At 52.4% G+C, this 23,924-nt stretch overlaps 1 protein-coding gene across 3 annotated transcripts in view; it reads left to right on the forward strand.

Moving 5' to 3' along the window:
• ATP2B2 (ATPase plasma membrane Ca2+ transporting 2) overlaps positions 1-23,924 on the forward strand; it is a 351,712-nt gene that overhangs the window by 68,874 nt on the left and 258,914 nt on the right. For 2 of the 3 annotated variants that reach the window (XM_060307759.1, XM_060307760.1), the window contains exon 2: positions 7,594-7,638. The exons of the other annotated variant lie outside the window; for it this stretch is intronic. The gene's annotated coding sequence lies outside the window, so the exon portion shown is untranslated. The remainder of the gene's footprint in view (positions 1-7,593; positions 7,639-23,924) is intronic. 3 annotated transcript variants of the gene reach the window in all.

The following is a 23,924-nucleotide window of genomic DNA, read 5'->3' on the forward strand; positions in this document are numbered from 1 at the left end:
ACGAGGTTAGACACTAGGGCTGCCTTAGTAAACCACTGAGGCCCCAGAGCAGAGCAGAGGGCCTGGCATGTCTAGGTGCTCAGCAAACACTTAGCATTTGAGCAAACAGCCATCCCCATGCAGCCCACTGGGGAAGCGGAGCCCAGCCATGCACACGGATTATCTTCTTTGACTCACAACCGCGCAGTGAAGTGGCGAGCTAATAGGTGCCCCACGTTGGAAGAAGATGATGATGAGGCGCAGAGAGACTGGCCTAAGGTCACACAGCTAAGAAGGGGCAGGGGCCGGATTTGCACCCAGGCCTGGCTGACCCAGGGGCCTGTGCTCTGAGCCTCTCCGTCCCGCCCCTCCCTTGTCTTCCCACCTTTGGTTTGTCCACACCCTGTGCATGACAGTTTTATATGTGAAGGGATGCATCATTTAGGGGACGCAGGACTTGACTCCATGTCACCAGCCTTTCTGATGTTTTCTCCTTTATATACGCTGGTGCCAAAGGCACAGCAAGATGGAGCCCATGGCTGATCTGTTCTTGGGGCTCTTGCTTGGCTGGCTGCCCTCAGCACATCACTTTGCAGAAAGGTGCTCACCTCTTAGAAAAGCCGAGTCTGACTGAAGGATTCAGTGCCTACTGGCAGCATCGGACATGCTTGGAGGGGCTTTGGCCTCTGATAGGCCTTGGGCGGGGGGGTGGGGGTTGGTCCTAGGAGGCTGAGATAGCGGGACTCATTTGACTTGCCTCCCACCCCCCATTTTATGCATGAGAAAAGCGAGGGCCAGGAAAGGGAGAGAATTCATCCAAGGTCATAGAGTAAGTTTCAAAAGCCAAATGAGAAGCTGAGGCCCTGGGCTCCCTGAGCAGTGTCACTCACTTTTGTCTCGAGGTCTCACTGGTGAAATGGGGACAGGGGAAGGTTCTTTGTCTCTCCCAGTCTGTCATGGTATCTGAAATTTCACCATGAATTCTTTTGTCTTAGAGAAATTTCTGCTAGTTCTCTAACAGAATGAAAATACCCTTAGATGGGTGAAGTTGGGAGGGAGAGCTTAAGTCATCAGCCACATAATTTATTCATTAACGTCTCCGTCCATCCCCTTCTTTCTCCTTCTGCATCTTCTTCTATCCACTTACCTGTCTCTCCAACCATCCATCCGCCCACCCATCCATCCATCCATCTACCCATCCATCCCCACCATCCATTCCTTTCACCAGATTCTTACTGAACACCAATTCTGTGGCTGGCTCTGTGGCATAGAGAGATGAATATGGCTCAGGTCCGGCCTCTGCAGGGCCCCAATACCCTGGAGGCAGCAGGTTTCCCCTGCACCGTGAGGACCACACTGGGGGAGCTTCACAACCTGGCTTCACAGAGAAGAGATGGCCCAACAGAAAGACCCTGACCCTGAGTTCTTCATCCCGACTCTTGCTATCAACCAGCTGTGTGTGCTCGGGGAAGATCCCTCCCCTCTGGACTCCGTGTACGCATCTGGGATGTGGGCAGGTTGGGCTAGATGAGAGTTGCCCAGATTCCAGTCATTGTCATACCTCCTCCTCACCTGTAGATGAGGTCACCTGTCCTGAAAAGTACTTTGTGTTTCTATTCAAATGAGCTCACTTTTTAAAAAATCAAAATGAAACTTATTGCTACCATAAATGGAAAAACAATGGTAACAGCAGTTATGAATAGAAAGTAACCATAAAAACACTAAAAAAAAAAAAAAGGCAAACTGCTGGTTAAATTGAGGTGGACATTGCTTCCCACCAGTTTAGCCCTGCTGTCCTGGCTCTGTCCTGGCCACTCTCTCCTGCACCCTTTGGATGTGCCCCGGGCCTGGCCCCTCCTGAGAACTCACACCTCCTCTGCAAGGTCAGGAAGCCATGAGCTGGATTCTGTAACTCAAACCGGGTGGTATCTGCTTCAAATCCTGATGGCGGAGAGAAACCAATATGGAAATCTGAAGCCGTGCCATCCGCTAGCTCCACGGCGTCAGGTGCTGCCCGTCCCTCGGAGAGGACCCTGACCCGTTCTAATCTTACCTTCAGCCACCAGACTCCTCCACTCCGTCTCCACCCCCCCACCCTTGACCCAGGGCCCCCAAAGCCCATGACCCTGTAGGGCCCCCAGGGCATGGCCTTCCAGAATCTCCCTGTGGCCTTAGCAGGTCTGATCAGAGAAAAATGTCTCTTGGATACTCCAAGGCCTGAAATGCCCCCACTCTTCTTGCCCCTGGAAGGCAGGCAGCCTGGGGGAGCCAGGAGACCTGGCTTTGGGGTGCGCTGTGCTTTGACGGCTCCCTGTGCCGCCCCACCTCTGAAGTTCAGGGGGCTGTGGTGCCCTGAACTGACTTCAAGGGTATTATTTACTCGAAAAAATGTTCCATTTTGGATTCAGATTTCAGAAGGATATTTGAAATGCTGAACCTACTGCCAGCTCTTTTGAGGACACAGAAAAGCCCACTTTCTCCTCTGGCATTGGCTCCCGCCTGGGGCACTGGAGGGAGGGTTATCTTCGTAGCACCCAGCCCCCATACCCAGATCTGAATAGCCAAGCCAGGAAAACCCAGAAGGGGAAAAAATGTTAAAAACAGAGCACTGGGCTTTGCATTAGAAAGTGCTTTTTCTCTCTATTTAATAGTTATGTTCTCTCCTACAGGTCTTGTCGTTCATTCATTCATTCATTCCACCAGGCTGGTGTTCAACTGACAAGCACCTGTATAGGTTATTTATAGCTTGAGTCCCTCTTGGTACATGCCCCGTGTAAAATATTTTAAACATCATCCCTAAACATATTTATTGAGCACACACTGTGTATGTATGTGTTTCAGCCTCTGAGTTTGTCAAGCCCTTGGACACACCAGTGTCCAGACACGGTCCATCCCTCAAGAGCTTATGGTCCATTGTGGGAAGAGACACACCCACCATTGCAGGGCAAGGATGGCTGTGATGGAGATCCAGACACGGCACCTGCCATGGGAGCTGGAGGAGGGCACCCTCCCATCTTGGTCAGAAATGCAGCAGAGACGTTTTGGAAAAATTACCCAGAGGGTGAAATTCCACACCCCAGACTCTTATTGAATCCCCTTATTGACAGAGCAGGAAGGTACCTGAGAGATCTTTGAGGCCAGCATTCCCAAAGTGGGTTCTGAGGAATGCTAGTTTTGTGGGTGTTAATAGACATTACTCCCCCAAAAAAGTTTGAAAGTGAAGTTAGTTCGGGAAATGCTGGGTCCAGCAAAACTAAGCCGGTTTCTATGTTGCAGGACTTATCAGAGCCTGATGTGTTCATTGCTTTGTGAAATCTACAAGGGCAGCAGGGGCTTCAGCATGAACCATGGCCCCCTCTAAGCAGCCTCTCACAAGTCTAGTGCTTCCCAGAGCTTATTCAGGGGGATTCTAATTTAGTGCATCCCCCGGGCACAGATAGGGCAGCTGTGGCGCAGAGAGTGGCTGGCACTTGGTCAACATCTCACAGGAAGCAGGGGGCCGAGCTGGGGCTAGAACCCAGGGCTCCACCCCTGCTAGCAGGCTGTTTAGGGCATGTGGTTTGGGCTTTGGCTGCTAGTGCCACGTGAGAAGCATGGAATCCACATGGGCTGAAGCAATCCTGGGAAGATTCCTGGAAGAAAGTCTGGGGCCCCTGGGAGCCAATGATTCGTGACTTTATTGGCTAAACAGTGGTATTACTGAGAAGCAGTCCTCACTGTAACCTCATCGATGCCCAATTTGCTGAAAGGGGACTTCAGGATGGGGAAGGCCTCCCACCAGCGATTAGTCCCTGAACTCACAAAGGATGGAGGTACCTGGAGGTGTATTTTCCAGGTCCCTTCTTCAGGGGAACCTCCCCTGATTGCCACCTCTAAATCAAAATGATCGTCCACACCCCAAGTTCTCATTCCGGGTGTTTTGTAGTGTCGTTTTACCCTTACTTCATCTTCCTTGTGAGTTTTGTTCTTAGCCAGTGTGAGATCCCCACTAGTTTATAAGTAATTTGCAAGCAGAGCTGGTGGTTCCTTCTTCCTTGTTATGGTTAATGTTTATCAAGAACTCACTGTATGCCGGGCACAGCCCTCCATGTTTTCCCTGCATCCTCTCAGTTTCTCTTCATCACTGCCCTCTCCAGTGGCTATTTCTATTCCCATTTTATGGAGGAGAAAACTGAGGCACAGGAGGTTGAAGTGACTTGCTCGAGAACATGGGCCAGTAAAGATGAAGTGAAGATTTGAACTCAGGCCTTCATTTCTCTTTATGGGCTGACTTGTGAAATCGGATGGAGTTGAGTTGTGGATAATCCCACAGGCTTCCTGCTCTCCTGGATCAGTGACCTGAAGCCCGGGGGTTGGGGCCCCCACCCAGGGACCGTGCTCCAAGCTCAGCCCTGTCTCGGCTGGTTCACCGTTAGAGGATCCAGGGAGCGAGGTGCATCACCTGCAGTTTAGAAGGGCAAGAGCTGTTGACTGACAGCTGGCAAGGCCTTCAGCTTCCCACACCCCCTACCCCTGTGCCTGGCCTTGCCCCAGGCCTTCTGGAGACCTAGTCTCACTCACCCTCATGTCACTTCAGAACTTTCCATGCCGGGGGTCTGGCGGTTTTCCCGCCAATCACCCCTCATCTTAGCCTTTCACCTTCATTTACGGACAGAAAAACGTGGACGCAGGGTTCATAGCTGTTGTCAGTGTGGATAAAATGTTAACAGTGGCGACACCCAAGCACCACCCTCCCTGCAGTGCTGGCTGGGCCAGGGGCCGGGGTCTCCTTTCTTCCATAATTAAAAATTTGCCAGCGAGGACAGATTGCTCATCAGGCTTTCATCCCAGCAGTCCCTGTTGGAGAAGACAGGGCACCGCCGATGAGGCAGGCCTGGCTGTCCACAGCCTGGGCCCTTGCCACCGTGTATGTGAGTTCAGGGCCTCAGGTGAGGAGCAGGTGGGCCCAGCTGAGCCTGGGGAGGCCCCTTGAACATCACGGAAGGGTACTGGGCGTGACAGGTGGCCGATTCTGCTTTCTGCCTCGTACAGGCTGAAATGTCAGGGAGAGGCCCGCAGAGGGTCAGAAAATGAGTGTGTGGAAACTAGTCAGGAGTCATCTAAATAACCCATAGCTAGTCCTGTCCGGTTAAAACTATGGGATATATACACTGGAAAGTTGCTAAGGGAGCAGCTCTTAAATGTTCTCACAGCAAAAAAGAAATGGTAATTATGTGATGTGATGCAGGTATTAGCTAACGCTACAGTGATCATCACTTTGCAATATATAAGCATATCACATGACACATACACCTTACACTCACATAATGTTATATGTCAATTATGTTTCAGTAAAGCTGATATATATACCCTCCACATTCTAACCAAGTGGGAAGAGTTCATTAAAAACTCCCAAAACAGGGCTTCCCTGGTGGCGCAGTGGTTGAGGGTCCGCCTGCCATTGCAGGGGACACGGGTTCGTGCCCCGGTCCGGGAGAATCCCACATGCCGCGGAGCGGCTAGGCCCGTGAGCCATGGCCGCTGAGCCTGCGCGTCCGGAGCCTGTGCTCTGCGATGGGAGAGGCCACAACAGTGAGAGGCCCGCGTACCGCAAAAAAAAAAAAAAAAAAAATACACACAAAAACTCCCAAAACAACAAGACGCTTCATGGGCTAGTGTGTGTGAGGACCTAAGCACGGGGCCAGTTTGGAGAAAACATCCTCGTCGGCAGTGCTCGTTATCATTATTGTCCATCCATGTTGTTGCCCCTGCTACAGAACTCACTTGCCGTGCTGGTCTAAGGCGTGCTGGGTAACTCCTCTGGGACTCACCTTCCTTATCTGTAGCATGACTACAGTACCTGCCTCACAGATTTGGGATGAAGACAGGATGAACCAGGACCCCTTGATGTTGGTGCTTATTAGTAAAACCATTATTGAGAAAACTGAACCTGACACCAGTCTCCTGACTCAGCCGGGTCCTCGTGTGTCCCAGGCCAGGAGGCAGGGACAGCCTGGCAGGCCAACAGGACAGCGGCTCTGCCACTTTCTGGCTGTGTCTGCGGTGCAAGCCTCCCCCACTTCTCCTGGCCTCAGTTTGCCCATCTGTATAGAGCAGGTGCCAGAGCAGGTGATCTCCCGGGTAACTTCCAGCTCTGGGTTCCACGAAACCCTGCACCTGGCTGCCTCTTGTCAGGCCTCTGTTCTTACTAGCTGGCCGCTTTCTCCGTGACTGCTCTATGTCAGCCTCGTGCCTGTGGATTCCCCGTAGCTCTGCTCCCAGACCTCTGTGAACCCTGTGCTGGGCTGTCTTCTGGGAAGGGGACAGCCCGGCTCCGTAGTGAGAGGAATTTGACCGGTGTCCAGTGGAAGAGAATAGGTGCGGGTGGCGAGGTGAGCTCAGGGCCCCACGGATGGGGCTCCAGGTGCTGGGGGAGAGGGGGTAGCTGTAGGATGGGGCAGAAGACTCAGGCTGAGGCCAGGTGAGCAGAACAGAGAGGCTTTGGAAGGTTGCGGGCCAGCTAATAGTGGTTGGAGTGGAACCGAGCTTCTGACACCTTGAAGGACCTGGTCGGCCTTGGCTTACGGCCTGAGGGGTGTGGATCCAGTGGGTGAACGGGGCACGGGAGGCAGGGCCACTGCCCTGGATACCTGCCATTCACCCCTGGAGACCCACTGTCTGCCCTTCTCCACCCCGCCCTGTGCCGGGAGGGGACCTGTAGGGCTGCATCCGTTCAGTCCCTCCCCCTCCAGTTTCCTGTTGGCTTTGGCCAATGGGGAGCCCTGGCAAGCTGTAGAGTGAGGGGTGGGGGAGATGTTGGGGTATTTAGTCTCCCAGCTGTCCCTCTCAGGGTCACCTTGGGCTGGCTGCATGCCTTGCCCACAGGTGACAACTCCTATCAGGAGTCTTCCCATGCAGCCCACCGTGTGCCTGGGTCTGGAAACTATTTCTTCCTCCCACCCCCTTCCAGATTAGGGATGGTAGCAACAGGACCGCCACTTTGGCTCTCGCTGGGGAACTGCACCACTCCTCACATCTTTGTCAAGAGGTCCTTTATTAAACCCTCAGAACACTACCTGATTCAGCCCCCCAGAGCTGCAGAGCAGAGATACTGGAAAGGGACCCCGGAGAGGGGGTGGCAGGGCCCCTGACCCAAACTTTGCCTGGAGTCTGACTTAATCTTCTCACCCTTGATTATTCCAAGCGACGGGCCTGGCGTTCTCTCCCTGGAATTCTCAGTTTGTGTATCTGGAGCAGAGAAGGGATGGGTGAGGGAGGGAGCCTGGCAGGGCCGAGATGGGGAGCAGCCTGGGCTGTGCAGGTCGCACAGTCAGATGCCCGAGCAGCGCTGCTCACTCCAGCGCCCACGGGGGCAGATGGGTGGGATTGGGGAGCATCTGTGGGCCTAGAGGGACAGCCCCACGCAGCTCCAGCCCATGACTGTCCAATCTGCACGTGGCCCAGAGATGCAGCTCTCCCCGGAGGGGTCAGAAAGCCGGCTTTTAAGTGTGCAATCCCTCGGTTTCTAAATACTGGGATCAGTTCAAATATTAAATTTTAAACAGCCAGATCCGCATCCCTGGCCACCAGAAAATACAAGCCCCTCTGACAGGCGTTTCTGATCTCTGCTTATAGGTTTCTCACACCTGGAAAGCAGACTGAGAGCAGCCCAGGAGACAGGTGAGTGTGAGACCAAGACCCCTGGTTCACCTGGGGGGCTCAGAATCCCCACGTACACTGCAGCGCCGTCAATGGCCCTGATTAGGAAACACCTGGTTTGCAAATCACCGCTCCGTACAGTCAACTATCCCCACCTACACTTCAGCGCCGTCGACCTCCCCTCCCCACCCCGACTGCCCGGACTGCCCCAGCCTCCCTAACGCCTTCCTGACACCAAGGCTCTGGGCCGCTGCTCCCCAAACCCTGTGGACCTGTGAGTAGCCGGGGAGGAAAAGGAAGCAAGAAACAGATGTAAAACGGAGGTTTGGACACATTTGCTGCAGGTGTGATCTTCTCCCTTCCCTGTCCCCACAGAGCCTGTATGTTGCCACTTTACCTTGCTGAAATATTCCACTGAAACAGAGGTGTGCTTGGGTTAGTCAATGTCTTTGTTCTTTTCTTTCTTTCTTTCTTTCTTTTTTTGGATGCATTGGGTCTTCATTGCTGCGCGCCGGCTTTCTCTAGCTGCAGCGAGAACTAGTTGGGGCTACTCTTCGTTGCAGTGCACGGGCTTCTCGTTGTGGTCGCTTCTCTTCGTTGCAGAGCACAGGCTCTAGGCGCGCGGGCTCAGTAGTTGTGGCGTGTGGGCTCTGGAGTGTAGGCTCAGTAGTTGTGGCGCAGAGGCTTAGTTGCACCACAGCATGTGGGATCTTCCCAGACCAGGGCTCAAACCTGTGTCCCCTGCGTTGGCAGACGGATTCTTAACCACTGCGCCACCAGGGAAGTCCCAGCCAATGTCCTTTTGAGATAAAGAGCAATGTTCCCGGGTGGGTTACATGGCTATCATTTCAGTCATTCACGCTTGAGTATCTTTTAATGCTGTCAGATTATTTTTCAATTTGTGTCTGACGGAGGTCAGCCACACCGAGGGTATTATTGACTTGGGGACTTGAGAAGGGGGAGCCCTGTGCGGAGGGCCCTGCCTAAGCCTGGGTGGGGCCTGGGACGGAACGAGGGCCTGGGAGCCCACAGAGGACTGTCCCAGAGCTTCATGACTGTTTGTCCATCCGTTTACAAACATTCAGAGACACAGCCCCTTTGCCTGGGGGACTGCCTGGGAGTTCTGCCAACGGCCCTGGGCTGCCGCTTCCCTAGCAACCTCGGAGAAATCGGAGAAATCGGAGAATCAGAGAAACTGTCCTTTCATGGGGTGCAAGTGTGGGGAGCTGGCTCTGTGCCTGGGTAGAATCAGCAGTCACTCCAGAGTGTTTGATAGGAGAGAGGCTTCTCCACCCAACACCCACTCCCTGCCACCATCTGCGTCACTCCTTGGGAAAGGATGAGGTAGCTCTGAAAGCGTCTGTCCAGATGTCATCTGTAGGTTAGTTACAAGAGAATGGGCAATTTGGGTTTTCGGCGTTTCCTGAGTTTTACGTAATAAGCCTGTGTTGCTTGCATTGTTTTTTTCCAAACGCTATCTGGAGTGGTCTAGGAAGCCCTGGGCATGCATGTCTACTGCAGAACTTCTCTGACCAGGTTAGCCGTTAGCAGATAGCAGGGTTTGGGGAACCAAGACATGGGCAGGTAAGTTTTGATGGAGAGGTAAAAGGTGATAGTGAGGAAGGATTAAAGCTCTGTCGAAGGTGGCGTGGCCTCCTCCTCTGCTTTTGCTGTGGTCGTGAGCTAGGAAGCCAGATCGTGACCATTTTCCAAAAATAACGTGGGCTTGATTGTTCCCTCCGTCAAGGTGCTTCTCACCTCAGGATACAATTGGCCCTTCCTCTCCCTGCTCAGCTCCTCCGAGAGCAGGGCCCTGTCGCCTTCCCTCCGCATTTCCAGACCTCAGCAAGGCATTAGCGTGCATAGTAACTGGTATTTGCTGAGTCCCTGCCGTGTGCAGGAAAGGTGCGAAGGGTGTGGTGGGAATCTCTCGCTTCAGTTCATTCTGAGAACAAGATGAAATGCTTATCCCCATTCTGCAGGTGAGGAGACTGAGGCTTAAATAATTTTTCTAAGAAACTCTCAAGCATGTCTACTGCAGTAAGAAGCAGTGACTTAGCTATAAGCAATTAAATCATTCAAATGGGCTTCTGAACACTCAAATTCAAAAAAATAATTTTTCTTAGTGCCCACTTGAAAGTGATATTGATTTATAAAATCAACGGTGGGCAGAAGGAATAGGATGAGCGAGTCGGGTGTGGAAGGTGGTGGTCATTGAATTTGGTAGAAGCAAAGCTGATTATGTCAGAGAGTCATGAGCAAGAATGTCCCTGAGAGTGAGAGAGGCAGGGAGAGGCTGAGGCAGGCGTCCAACGGCAGGCAGGCTCCTTAGGTTTAAGCTAGAGGGTAGTAGGGAGCTGTAGCAGGTTCTTGAGCGAAAATGAGAACAAAGCGGCAGAAAAATCTAGTTAGGAGGCTTTGCAGAAGTGCTGGGATGAGGATCTAGATCTAAGTTCTGGAAATAAAACTCCAGAGGAGATTTGGGAGATGTTGTTAGTGCTGTTTATTTATCTGGGCCTTTTGTGCATGCCGTTCTCTCTAGTCCAGCCCCAACCTGGCAAACTCCTAAGCATCCTGTAAGGTCCCATTCACGGAGCCCCTCTGCCTGGAAGCTTTTCTTGACCTCCCAGGCAGTCACTCCTCCTCTCGGGCTGCCCCCCATTAGAGCACTGTTATACCACATCATGGGGACTTGTCTGCACACCTCCCTGTTTGTTGCCAGGCTTCACTGGGCTGAGGAGTTGGTCCTCAGCAAGTGTCCGTGGGTTGAGGTTGGTGATGTAAAGGAAATCAGTGATTAGATGTAAGCTGCAGAGGTAGGTGGAGCATAATTCCAAAATGATTCCAGGGTGACAATTTTATTAGTTATCAATCTCCGATTATGAGTGTGGCTCTGGTGAGAGCGGAGTGAGCAAGGCCGACATGGTCCCTTCCTCATGGCGCTTACAGCCTAGTGGAGGAAACAGATAATAAAGTAATAATTATAATGCAGTGAGTGCTATGAAGCCCAGTCTGCTGTGAGAGCCTAATGATGGGGTAGGGGTGATGGAATCAAGATGCACTTCCTTGAGGAAGTGCTTATTAAAGAAATTGGAGGGTGTGTGGGAATGCATCTACTTGACCAGGTCATAGATGTTAGATGATGGACCAAGATGAAGGTGAGGAAAAGGGAAGCCCAAATAAGGGGAAAATGTATTCCTGCAAAGGCACAGACTGCAGAGGTCCTGTGGTGAGCAAGTAGTATTAGAAACACAGAAGCTGAGCATTACTAGAATACAAAGAGCAAGGGGCTCCACATATAAGCGATATCATACGATGTTTGTCTCTCTCTCTCTGACTTACTTCACTCAGCATGACGATCTCTAGGTCCATCCATGTTGCTGCAATGGCATTATTTCCATTCTTTTTTCATGGCTGAGTAATATTCCATTGTATATATGTACCACGTCTTCTTGATCCATTCCTCTGTTGATGGACATTTAGGTTGCTTTCATGTCCTGGATCTTATAAATAGTGCTGCAATGAATATTGTGGTACATGTATCTTTTCGAATTATGGATTTCTCCAGATATATGCCCAGGAGTGGGATTGTTGGATCAGATGGTAGCTCTATTTTTAGTTTTGTAAGGAACCTCCATACTGTTCTCCATAGTGGCTGTACCAGTTTACATTCCCACCAACAGTGTAGGAGGATTTCCTTTTCTCCACACCCTTTCCAGCATTTATTGTTTGTAGACTTTTTGATGATGGCCATTCTGACTGGTGTGAGGTGATGTTGAGCATCTTTTCATGTGCTTTTTAGCCATCTTCATGCCTTCTTTGGAGAAATGTCTTTGTAGATCCTCTGCCCATTTTTTCATTGGATTGTTTGTTTTTTTGATATTGAGCTGCATGTGCTATTTGTATATTTTGGAGATTAATCCCTTGTTGGTTGCTTCATTTGCAAATAGTTTCTCCCATTCTGAGGGCTATCTTTTTGTTTATGGTTTCCTTTGCTGTGCAAAAGCTTTTAAGTTCAATATGTGGAATATAAAAAAGGGGTACAAATGAACTTATCTGCAAAACAGAAATAGAGTTACAGATGCAGAAAACAAACTTATGGTTACTGGGGGTAAGGGGTGGGGAGGGATAAACTGGGAGATTGGGATTGAGATATCCACACTACTATATATAAAATAGATAACTGATAAGGACCTACTGTTTAGCACAGGGAACTCTACTCAGTACTCTATAATGGCCTATATGGACAAATAATCTAAAAAAGAGTGGATATATGTATATGTATAACTGATTCACTTTGCTGTACACCTGAGACTAACACAACATTGTAAATCAACTGTACTCCAGTAAAAATTAAAATATATGTATATATATAAATTCAAAATTTCAGAAAAAAGAAGAGCAAGGGGGCGAGGCTGGTGAGATGAAAGGTCAGAGGTGAAGGCAGGAGGGCAGCATCGTAAGGCCACTGTTGTCAGGAGGGTTTGGATCTTAGCCTAAGAATATCGGGAATCTCTTGGAGGGTTATAGTCAGGGAGTGACGGGAACAGACTTGTGTTTTTAAAGGACTGATCTGGCCGCTGCCTTGGAGTGAATAGATGGCCAGGAGCAGGAAGGGGACCAGTTAGGAGGCTGATGCAGTTGTCCTGGTGAGAAATGGCAGTAACCTGGACTCGATGGTGCCTGTGGGTGACAGGAAGTAAACAGAAGAGAATGACAGTCAAGATGTGGGCAGGAAGGAGGAGAGTCACAGGTGACTCCAGGTTTGGGATTTAGGCAAGGGCAGATAGGAGGACACTCCCAGAAATATTTGGGGGTGTCTTTACCAAACTCTCACCCCACACCGAGCTCCAACAGTCCAACTGCCAGCCCCTCAGAGGGACTCTGCCTCACAGTGGCTGCGGCAGTCGGCCCCCAGGGACCTCAAGGTCCAGGGAGGTGGAGAGACCGCCTGCCTGCGGCCCTGTATCAGGGCCCAGGCTGGGACCCAGGACTGTGCCCGGGATTTCAGAGTTGTGGAGGGGACAGTTGTTGAGAAAATTTTGCCCCACCCTGCATGACAACTTGGTTTAGCATTTTCTTCTAATTCAGCAAAATCTCTTCCCTCAGCATCTTTCCTGGGAAATGTCCTGGGACTCCTGCCCCAGTGGATGTTAGCACAGCAGTAAACTGAGTAACATCCTACAGGCCTGCTTCCATCTGCCTCTCACGGGACCCTCCCAGCGACACTGGGACACAGGCCAGGAGGCCTTATTAGCGTCCTCCCCATTCTACAGATAACAAAACTGAGGCTCAGGGGGAGGATGCCACTTGTCCAACGTCACACAACTTGGAAATGAGAAAAACAAGACCAAAACCCAAGTTAGGAGATTCCACATTCAATGCATTTTTCCCAGTTGCCTTTTTTGTCTTTCATCTCTCAGTAACTTTTGAAGTAAATGACCTGGCACATTTTTCTTTCAGAGCATCTGTTGGTTACCTACCAACAAAACATTTTTTATCTTTCACTCGAACTGTTTGAACTCTTGTACCGCCCTGTTGTGGTTCCTTCCACATCCATGTAAATACATCTTTATTACAACCAGCTGCAAAGCAAAAGTTCGATGAAACACACCATCCTTGGTACGATGCCCTTCTCAGCATCTGACCAGCCTTCTTCGTGGGCCTATTTACTCATTCATTTGATAGCTATTTATTGAGTCAAATACTGGGAAGACAGCAGCAAACAAGACAGACGTGGCCCCTGCCCTCAAGCGCTGCCGTTGCACTAAGGGAGGTGGACAGTCAACAACGAAGCTGCTGTCTAGTAGATTGTCCAGGCTATCGGGGAGAGTGAAGCCGGTGAGAAGAGGTGGTGGGGAGGGACTGGGGGTGGGGCAGTTTTACACAAGGTGGTCACGGAAGGCCTCTCTGAGGAGGTGACCTTTCAGACTGAATGAAAGGAATGAGAACATTCCAGATAAAGGGGAAGTCCTGAGGCAGGCCGAAGCTTGTCTGGGGGCGTGGAGAAGCCAGTGTGGCCAAATGGACAGAGCAGGGGAGCACGTGGTGGCAGCTGAGGTCAGGGAGGGAAGTGAGGGCAGATGGCAAGGACTCTGCCTTAACTCCAGGACGGATGGGGGCAGGCTTCAAGGTTTCGAGCAGGGGCACGTGGCCGACTTGCAGCCCCCTGGCTGCTCTGTGGAGCGTAGGCAACAGGAGGCAAGGGTGGAAGCAGGGAGATCAGGGAAGAGGCTTCAGCGGCAGTAATTCAGGTGAGAGATGCTGGTGGCTGGACCAGGTCGGTACAGTGGGGGTGGGGAGGAGTGGCCGTGTTCTGAACAGATGTGAAGGTTGAGCTGATTGGACTCTCTCTTTTATTGGATATGGGGGAAGAGAGAAGGAGAGGAATCATGGGTGACTCTTGGCACACGGGGGTAATTCTGACACTGCTGGCGTGCTGACGTTCAAACCTGGCACTAACCACCCAGAGTTAGCGCAGACCCTATGAGATAAACGGCACGGTTCCCAACAAAACGATCCCCACCTCAGATGCCAGCCACCAGTGGTGTCCCCAGGCTACCATACTTCTAATGGGCTGGCTACAAATTTGGGGTTCCTACAACCCGTCTGGTTTCGTAATTCACTAGAATGACTCAGAACTCAGGAAAGTGCTATACTTAGAATTGGAGTTTTATGATAAGGGATCCAGGTCGAGACCAGCCAAGTGAAGAGATACTTAGGACGACCATGATTAAACTGCATCTCTACCCCTCCCCCTCCCTGGAGGCAGGGCTGACCCATATGCCCCAACCCTCTGTTCCCCTGGTTGGTCTTTTTGGTGGCCAGCCCCCATCCTGACTCAGCGCATTAGCATAAACTCAGGTGTGGTCCCAGGGGCTCAGGAACAGCAAAGACACCGCTATCTCTTGGGAAATTCCAAGAATTTAGAGTCTCCTTCCCAGGAACCAGGGACAAAAAGCAGTTCAATTCTTTATGATACAACAGGGTAGATGCTGGTGCCATTTACTAAGACCCGCAGAAGAAGGGAGACCAGGGGTGGGGCCTGGGGGTAGTAGGTTTGGTGGGGGAATGAAGGGTAGTGTTTGGGGCATGTTGACTCTCAGACGCTCATTAGACATCCAGGTGGAGATGGGGAGGAGGCAGTTGGATCTATGAGGTGGGCAGGTGTTAGTATTTCCTCCCTAAATCTTTTTATGTAGGGGAGGGAGGGAGGGAGGGCAAAAGAGGACATGGGAAAGGGATGAGACCCAGGGTGCTGTGTGGGTTTGAGAGGATGGAGGCTCATCCTTGCTTTCAAGAAGGGAACTAGGAATCCTGGCTCCTTGGAGAGCAAGTGAGGCCTAGAACATTCTCAATTTGGAACCTGTCGAGCCGGTCACTTTACCTGGAAGTCTGTGTCCCAACTGTTTCATTCTCCTTTTGCAGCAAATGTATTGATGGCTTGGTCTCAGGTTGTGTGGGCAGAAGCATCTAGCAGGAGATAGCACTTAGTGATATAGGGTAGAGGGCATGACATCCTGCCACTCCCATGCACAAGTGACATGGAAAGGGGCTGGAAACTGTGGGCCCAGGGACCTGGGTTTGAAAATGTCTGGGATCAAGAGGCAGGTGGTGAACAAGTCTGAGGGATGCTGGCCCTGTCTACTTTCGCCCATCCTCCTCGGGCAGCCACAGGGCCAGTTCCTGAAAAGCCGGAGCGCTTTCAACTCTCCCGGGGGTTCCGTGCTGCCTTCCAGAAACCCTGACTCCCGAACCTCCTTGGCTGGATCTGGGCTGCAGGTCGTATTTCACGGCTTTTTCTGGAGCTTCCTTCCTTAGTTCTTGGCGTCTCCATGTGCCCCTTGGGAGATCAGAAGGAGGGGCAGTTAGGAGGAAGCGGTCATGCCTCTAAAGCGGTGCCGAGCCTGGAGACTTGTGTGAGCTGTTTCACTCCAGACTTGTGCCACTTCACAGTCGAGCAAACTGACTCACAGAGAGGCTAAGGAATTTGCCTAGATGACCCAGACGACAAGCAGGAGAGCAGGATGGGAAGCTGGGCCCACGGGGTCTGGAGCCTGGGTCCAGAGTCTGCCTGCTACTGCCCACGTGCATGCCCTCAACTGAGTTTCTGAGGCTGGTGCCGCCGTTGATCCTGATCTGGTCCCTCAGTTGGCTTGGCTGTTCTTTTCTCCTTCCCCTCTATCATCTTTGCAAGTCCCAGGGGCCCACTCTCCTCAAATGCAGTTCATGGCAGACCACAATTTGGGAATCCCTTGGCTCAAATCCTGGAAGAGCCCCAAGGTCCTGGAAATGCCCCCAAATTGGGCCACTCCAAAAATAACCGAAGGGAATGAGAGGCTTCCAGAGTCCAGAGTCCAGAACTGATTGGTCAGGGATTGGCTGGAAGGAAGGCTCATGCCCTTTGGTGGCCGGGAATGTAATCATCAGATCTTCAAGGCCAGAGTCTGGAACAGTGGGCCAAAAAAAGGATGATCGCTAGCTAGCTAGGTAGCTAGCTAGCTAGAGAGATAGGTGAGGAAAAAAAAAAAAGAATAAAAGGGGAATGGGGAGAAGCAAAGGAACCAGCAGTGGTCTGGGAGGTTAGACTGGGTCACAGGTTTTTCCAGACCTGTGATGAGTCCACTGGGAATGTACAGTGACATCAGGAACAGTACAGGGCAGTGGGCAGCACAGCATCACAGGGGGGTGGAGAGCTCAGTTGGTTGAGGGGTGACCAGCACTACGGGGTCATTCAATGTCTGGCCAAACAGCCCACTCACCTGGGAATAGAGCAGAGGCACTGCAGTGTCCCAGCGTGTTCACCTCAACAGCTCTGGGTCATCAAAAGAGCTTAAATTACAAGGGAGGTCTGCTACACATTACCTTGTGAGTTTTATGCCCATTCCCATTAAAACCAACCCAGAAACCTGGTAGGCAAAGGAGTTGGCTCTTATTGGGTTAACCTTCAGTTATCTGGAAATCCCTCTGCCACCCCTCCCCTTGCAGGAAGTTCGGGGGCCTTCCTGCACCCCGGCCAGTATCATTTCTGTATTGGCAAAGGGTGTACTGTCCAGCCCCCACCGATGGCCTTTTCTTAGATGTTTTTCTTTAACTTTCTATTTCTTTTTACGCACGCTTGCAAAGCTCCCGGCTTCAGCCAGGCGCGCCGAGGAGGCTTGTAGTAGCAGGACTGATCGATGCCGGGAGGTTAATTGCGGCTGCCAGAGCCGCAGTCCTGCGTGGGGGCAGCTGCGGCCTCTGCAGCAGCGGCTGCCCGCCTCTGCTACTGGCAGCCAGAGGTCTGGACAGCTCCGTACCCTGCAGACCCCTCCAGCCCGGAGCCCCGGCGCCCGGGGCGTGGGAGAGGCCCACTCCTCTGGCACAGCTGGCCCGGGACACACTCGGAGGGGTGAGGGGCTGCAAGTGCCGTGGACCCACAGAGGCTGGGAAGGAGCCATGGGCTCTGGGACTTCTAGAAAAACAAAGCTGGTAAAGCTGTTGTTGCGGAGATTGAAGGAGGAAACAGCTCAAGAGCCCGTTCCTGGTGATTCTGTGAAGCAGCAGCAGGACTTGGCTCTGCCCACACTTGAGGTGGCCGAGAATTCTGGGGAAGGAAGGTTGCTATTGACTCACGGCCAGAGCAAGACAGTTATAGGACTTCCCTGAAGAACCTTAGCTCCTTCCCTCATTCTTTGCCAGATGTTAACTGAGGGCCATGTATATGCCAAGCTCCCTGCTGGGTACCAGGGCGTTCAAGCAGGACAAGAATGAGGCCTCTACCCAGAAGTGGCCCTAGTCTTGCCAGGAGGATGGTTGCTTAAATAACTGCAGTGTCATGTGATGCATGATAAGAAAGGGTCTGTCTAGGGGAGGAAGAGGCCAACTGGACTTCAGGGTGCTAGAGAAGATTTTTTAGGGGAGGGGCCATTTGGATTGGCTCCTGAAGGATGAATAGGAGTTCTTCAGGGGACAAAAGACAGCCAAGATGTTATCAATGAGTGCAAAGAGGTCTGAACACACAAACGCGTAATAGGGTGTGGTGACAGGCTCAGCAGGCCTGACCAGAGGCTGCAGAAAGTAAGCAGAAAAGATTGACAGGGCCACAGCATGAAAGGCCTCAAATGCCAGGTGAAGGAGTTTGGACTTGGTCCTGCAGGCAGGTGAGAGATGCTGAAGATTTGAAAACAGTGATATGATGTGGTCAGTTTTACATCTTAGAAAACTCAGTCTGGCTGCAGTATGGACAGGATGAGAAGGGACACAGGAAGACGTCTGAGGAGGAAGCTGTGTCCTCAAACTCTTGGAGGCCCGTTCTCTAGACCAAGGTCATCGGGAGGTGAGGAACAGGGTACAGCTCTGCTTCTTTCTGAGTTTGAGCGTCAAGATAGGGTGGAAGGTCAACTGTAAGGGGAAAGCAGGAGTCTGGGGTGATTTCAAATTGTACCGCGGGGACTGGATGGGCAATGGGGCTTCTTGATGAGAGAGGGAACGAAGGAGGGGGAGCAGGTGGCAGGGGGGCAGGAAGGACACGTAATGAGCTCAGATGTGGCCATACTGAGCTGGAGGTGCTAGAGGGACATCACTCTAAGATGGTGGCACTGGCAGGTACCCTCAGTCCCTTATCCCGGCGGGCTCCACGGTAAAGCCTCTGGGGATGCTGAGTCAAAGCCACATGTATGACTCCATACCCTGAGATTCCTGGTCCTCCACCTGTGGTTGATGAATTGTGTGTCAGCCATCGGTCAAGCAGTAAGGTCTCACCCTGCACCTCCTGTGTGCTTAGAATCTTCACTGCTTGGGAGTACATAATCCTGTGTGCATGTATGAAAGAGGGGTGCTGCATCCCTCCTGGGCAGATTCCCCAACTGTGAATGGGATGCTGCTGAGCAGGTTGTGCTGGTGTAGAGCCTATGATGGAAATTGGACCTTGAGAAAGTCTCGTGTGCTGGCCACATGCCCAGAGACCCTCGACAGAGCGGCAGGGGGGCGAAGGAGGGGCAACTGGAGTCTGGCTGATCGAGCATTGCCCTGGCCCCCCACTCACCGCCTTCTGGGATCCTGCTTGGCTTTGGAAAAGACCTTGGGGTTAGGAGAAATAGAAACAGAGATTAGGGAATAGAAATAAATAATAGAATAAATAAATAACCTAAACAGGAAGTAGAGATCGTTTCTGAGGTGGGATGCCCCAGTGCTAGAGGTCTGGGGGTGCCTGGCTTTGTGGGGGATCCCCAGGTCAGAGTCACTTGGACAGACAACTCCATTGTGTTGCGCTCTGTGCTGCCTTTTCCCCTGTCCAGGCATATTCAATCCTCACACAAGGGGATCAGAGCAGTGAAGCAATTGGCCAGTGTCACACAGCCAATACGTAGCAGAGCTGGGTTCCTGCACAAGCCTGGCCGACTCCGGAGCAGGGCTCTCCTCTCTCTCCACCCACTGCCATGCCAGTGGCAAACCTTGGTCTCTGCCTAAAGTTGAGAAAGATAGAACATTTGCCAACAGTATGAGATTCATCCTGGAATCACCAACTTAAGTGTTTTTATAAACAGACTGATTGGGAGCAGCAGAAGGGTGTGTGTGTGTGTGTGTGTGTGTGTATCTGTGTATGTATATAGACACATATTATCACACTTATGTATTACTGAGCACCTACTACGTGCCAGATCCTGGGGACACAGCAGTGACTGAGGCAGACTTTTTCTAGGCTCTTGGGGAGTCACGGGAGCGCCCATGGGGAGGGGTGCAAACACACATGTATGCACGCATTAGTGTTCCAAGACAATGTCATAAGGATAGACACATTCGCCTCACATAGATCCACACGGATACATGCCCCAGTCTCACACTCCCACGTGTGCTCACCCCCACGCACACACATCCACCCACAGGGTTAACTCAGCAGAGGGTACTGGACCCTCAGCCTGATACGTTAGCCAAGAGGATTTGACGTGCAGCCCATCCTATTTCACCGCAAAGACCAGCCCAGGACTTCAGTCCCGCTCTTGTCTCCACCCCGCCCATCAGCCAGGGCCCAGGCTCCTCGAGTGGATGGTGCAGATGCAGCTTTGCCGGAGGTTCTGCTGAGGGTCACCGCCACCATCTATTCAACACGGCCCGGGGCACTTGGCATGTGTTGTTTCCTCTCACATTTACTCCAGCCCTGGAGGTGGGTCCAGTTATTACCCCATCTTAGAGCTGAGGAAACTGAGGCTCAGAAAGATGGGGCATCTCACCCAGGATGTCACGCAACTCACGAGTGGTAGAGTACACACCTGAACTCTGAACTCCTCGATGAAAACAGCAGCCCAAAGCTGGTGTTGCTCAGGGTGACCCCGATGCCCAGAGCCTCCGTGGATGGTGGGGTCCTCGGGCCTTTCCTATAACTTCCTGACAATCTGAGGCCTCCTGGGACACGGGGCACTTCTCTCCTGCTGCCCCAGGCCTGGTTCCGAGAGCCACTGTCCAGTTTCCTCACAGCCTGGCCTCTCTGGGCAGTGACTTATCAAGTGGCAAGAAGGCACCTCAGAGCTGCGAGGAGGCTGCCGCTCAGGGGTGGTGAACAGGCTGCTTTGCAGCAAGACGCCCGCCCCACTCCAGCCTCAGTCTCTCTAGCCATTAAATGTGCATAATAAGAGTACCAACACTGGGTGTTATTCGGTGTTAAATGAGAGAGCCGTAAAATCCTTAACCTAGAGCCCGACACAGAGGGGGTACTGTTGTGTCATTATTCCTGGCATCTGTTCATCCACCCATCAGTGATTTCCTGGGCCCATTTGGTGGGGGAATTAGCGTGTTATGCTCTAGACATATGGGGCAGACTTGCACTCTAGTGGGAGAGATGGAAGTATTAATAAGTAAAGGTACTTTGGTGCAAGAGATGCTGGGAAGGAGGTCTGAATGGGATACGGTGGGGACACAGAAGGCTGTGGTACGTTATGTCAAGAAGCTAGGGGAGCCCTGGAGTGGAGCTTCCTAAGAGGGGGATATTTTCCCATCAGATAGGGTGATTGCAGGACGAGGGACCAGTAGAGGCAAAAGTTCAGGACAAGAAGAGTCAGTGCACTAGAGAAAGTGTTCATGGACCCGGGGAGCAGGTCCTGATATCCACGGCCCTGGCGTGTGAGCTAGGGGAGAGAAGCAGGCAAGGGTAGGAAAACATGGAGTGGTGGGAGCTTGACGACTCTAAAGGGGAAGTGGGACTTAGCTCCAGGCAGCGGTTGCTGGGAATGAAAGCTGGCCTCGTGTTGCTAAGTCTTGCAAGTTGTCAAGAGATGCCAGGAACCCAGGTTTTTATGTGAAATCTCCTGACTTTGAAACACTGACCCAACACTGAGGAAGCCAAACACAGTATACCTGGGGGCCACCAGTTTGCAGCCTCTGGTTTAGAGGCTGTGCGTGAGGTGGACTGAGAGTGGTGGCACCAGAGGAGGTGAAACTATGGATCCTAGACTCTGCTTTGTGCCGGTGGGCCTGTGTCTGCGTTGGGGCCAGGACCTGGCACATGGCAGTGCCTAATCATGCTTGTTCTGAGGGTGCGTCAGGCAATTTGGACTTTATCTAGACGGTTAGGGGAGACTAAGGTTTGGGGCAGAAGAGCAAAGCGATGGGACGGCTGTTTTTTTGTTTTTGTTTTTGTACGCGGGCCTCTCACTGTTGTGGCGTCTCCCATTGCGGAGCACAGGCTCCGGACGCGCAGGCTCAGCGGCCATGGCTCACGGACCCAGCCGCTCCGCGGCATGTGGGATCTTCCCGGACCGGGGCACGAACCCGTGTCCCCTGCATCGGCAGGCGGACTCCCAACCACTGCGCCACCAGGGAAGCCCGGGACGGCTGTTTTATGGCCATTACTCCACCTGCCAGCTGGAGGCTGGCTTGGAGGGGGGAGATGGGAGGCCGAGAGCTGGGTCAGGATGCTTAACAGGGCTCCATGCAGAAGGTATTGGTGGCCGGGGCCAAGGCTGTGGGGTACAGGAGGGGAGGGCTTCTAGAGGCATCACCTCTGCAGAGATGGACTTGGAGCACAAAAGAGCTTCCCGATCCACCTGGGGGACTCAGTGGTGCATCTCACTGACCGGCGAACCTGGGGGGAGAAGTGTGTGGGGGGCAGTGGAGGAGGGGCGATGAGCCTGGTTTGGGCCATGTTAAGTTTCCATGCCCTTGGAACACCCAAGAGAAGCTGTGCCATGTGTCCAAACATGCAGCTGTCAGGAGAGGGAGGGCTGAAGACTCAGAATCACACCCGCACCCGGATCTTACCCTTTCCAGGGGCACCGAAGATCTCTGTCCTCTCTGTGGTTGCTCTGTGGTCTGAGAGTTGAGAAGTTTATTTCCTGGGTGTTAGTTTGTGTTTTGTTCCTAGAAGGCCCTGAAGAGGGAGAAAGCAGATTGAGACTTAAGGCCAGAACAAAGATCTGTGAATTCATCAGCTCTGATGGCGTCTCCCCACCCCCACCCCGTGACGTGGGCACCTGGCGGGAGGACAGGCAGTGGACATACGGGTTACCCAGGGCACACAGCTACCATGTGGTGAAATCCCAATCCCGTGCCCAGAAGCAGTCTCTGAGCTCTGCTCTCCTGAAATCTTGCGACAGGGTTTTACCTGTACTTGAGAGAAGAAAAGGATTTGCTAAGCAGATTGATGGTTTAACAAGCCCACTTAGGAGCGCGGGCTTTTAGCGGCAACATTTGCATTCCAACAATGAGTGTACAAATTATAAATGACTCCTTATCTATTTTTAAAGCGGTTTAAGACTTCTCATCTGCTGTCAAGAGTGTCACTGAGCCTACCCAGGACATTCAGAGCAACGCTGCTGCACTCCTTATGAAAAAGAATCTCTTAGGGAACTCGCATTTACCGAGCAGCTCGCATACTCCAGGTGCTGTGCGGGCATGGGAGAGGCACCGGCTCATCTAAGCCTCTCACGGGTGCCCAGAGGGGTGGCATTACCACTCCTTACAGAGGAAAGGAGGCCAGGCCCAGAGGAGGTGAGCTGCGGGTGCAGGTGCGCTCAGCTGCAGGCGCAGAGTCACCCAGGGCTGCTACCAGGTGTGAGTTCTTTCTGCTACACCTCAGGGTGCTTTCTCCCTAATTCAGGTTTCCGTCCCTCGACCAGAGCAAGGATGGTCTGAAATGGAGCGTCACAGGGTTTGGAGAGCAGGGGAAGAGGGGAAAGGATGGAGAGAGGGGGCAGAGAAGTCAGGAAAAGGAGGAGGTGGTCTCTGAGGGCTGGTACTGGGTGCAGCCTGATTCACATCCCAGCTTTGCCACGAGCACCCTGTGGGCGAGTCCTTTCCCCTCTCCGGGCCCCAGTTTACCATCTGCAGAGGGTGCAGTTTGTCCTCTGGATCAGCTCTCCCCAACTTGGGTCATTTGTGTCCCCCTTCACAAGTCTCACCGCCTCTGAAAACCACCTGCACTGTTACCCACTTATTCTTGGTTTTGTCAGTTCCATTTTTATTCCATTGCATTTTTTTTAGATAAACGTTATTATGTACCTTCAGTGGACTAGAGTATCCCTCATGTGCAGAAGCTAACCATCAAAATGTATACAAAGAAATGAAAAATAATAATGTGGTTAAATTCTACCCAGCTGTGTGGCCTGAGGTCCTCTCTCTCTCTCTCTCTCTGTTAAAAGAGAAGGGGCTCATCAGGTGCCAGGGGGTGGATGTTAAAGACCCATTGACCCTGAGTGGAGTCCTTCCTCCTTGAGGGAGCCAGCCGGAAGCCCATTTCCACACGTGGGGCAGCATTTCGTGCCTCCTGAAATCACCTCTGCGAGCCCCAGGGTCTGGGGTCACGCTCTGCGGAAAGCCAGCCAGAAGTCATGCGCTGACCTTGCAGCACTGAATCTGGGAAGTTCTGGGCTGGAGAAGCCACAAGAGGTGCTCGAAAGAGAGCAGAAAGGGGTGGGATTCCAGGACGGGCCCTACTTTCTGTGACAAGAGGTGGACACGTGTCCCATGCTTTCTCCCTGTTGATGGGGTGGGGAGGGGCAGGTGGGGTTCCGAGGGGGCTTCAGCCCAGCACTCCCTCTGCCATCCAGGGAGAGCTGCTGGAGCCTCGGCTTCTTCCTCCACCTGGCGGGGAGGACGTCTTGAGGCCCCTCGAGTTTGCCCTCGATCACCTGCAGGGTGGGGCAGCCTGTAATCCCCGTAATCCCATATTAATGAATTTATGTGCCCCAGAGCTGGCTTAGGTGGGGGAAATGAAACTAAGCAAGCTCCTCTCCCTCCCTGGGAGGCTGGAGGGGAGCCGGGGGATTGCTCCCAATGGGGTCAGAGTCGTCCCCGTCAACCCTGAGCTCCAGGCAGCCTCCCTCTGGGCTCTG

This window comes from Globicephala melas, chromosome 11, assembly GCF_963455315.2.
Source record: "Globicephala melas chromosome 11, mGloMel1.2, whole genome shotgun sequence".
In the NCBI taxonomy this organism is placed as follows: Eukaryota; Metazoa; Chordata; class Mammalia; order Artiodactyla; family Delphinidae; genus Globicephala; species Globicephala melas.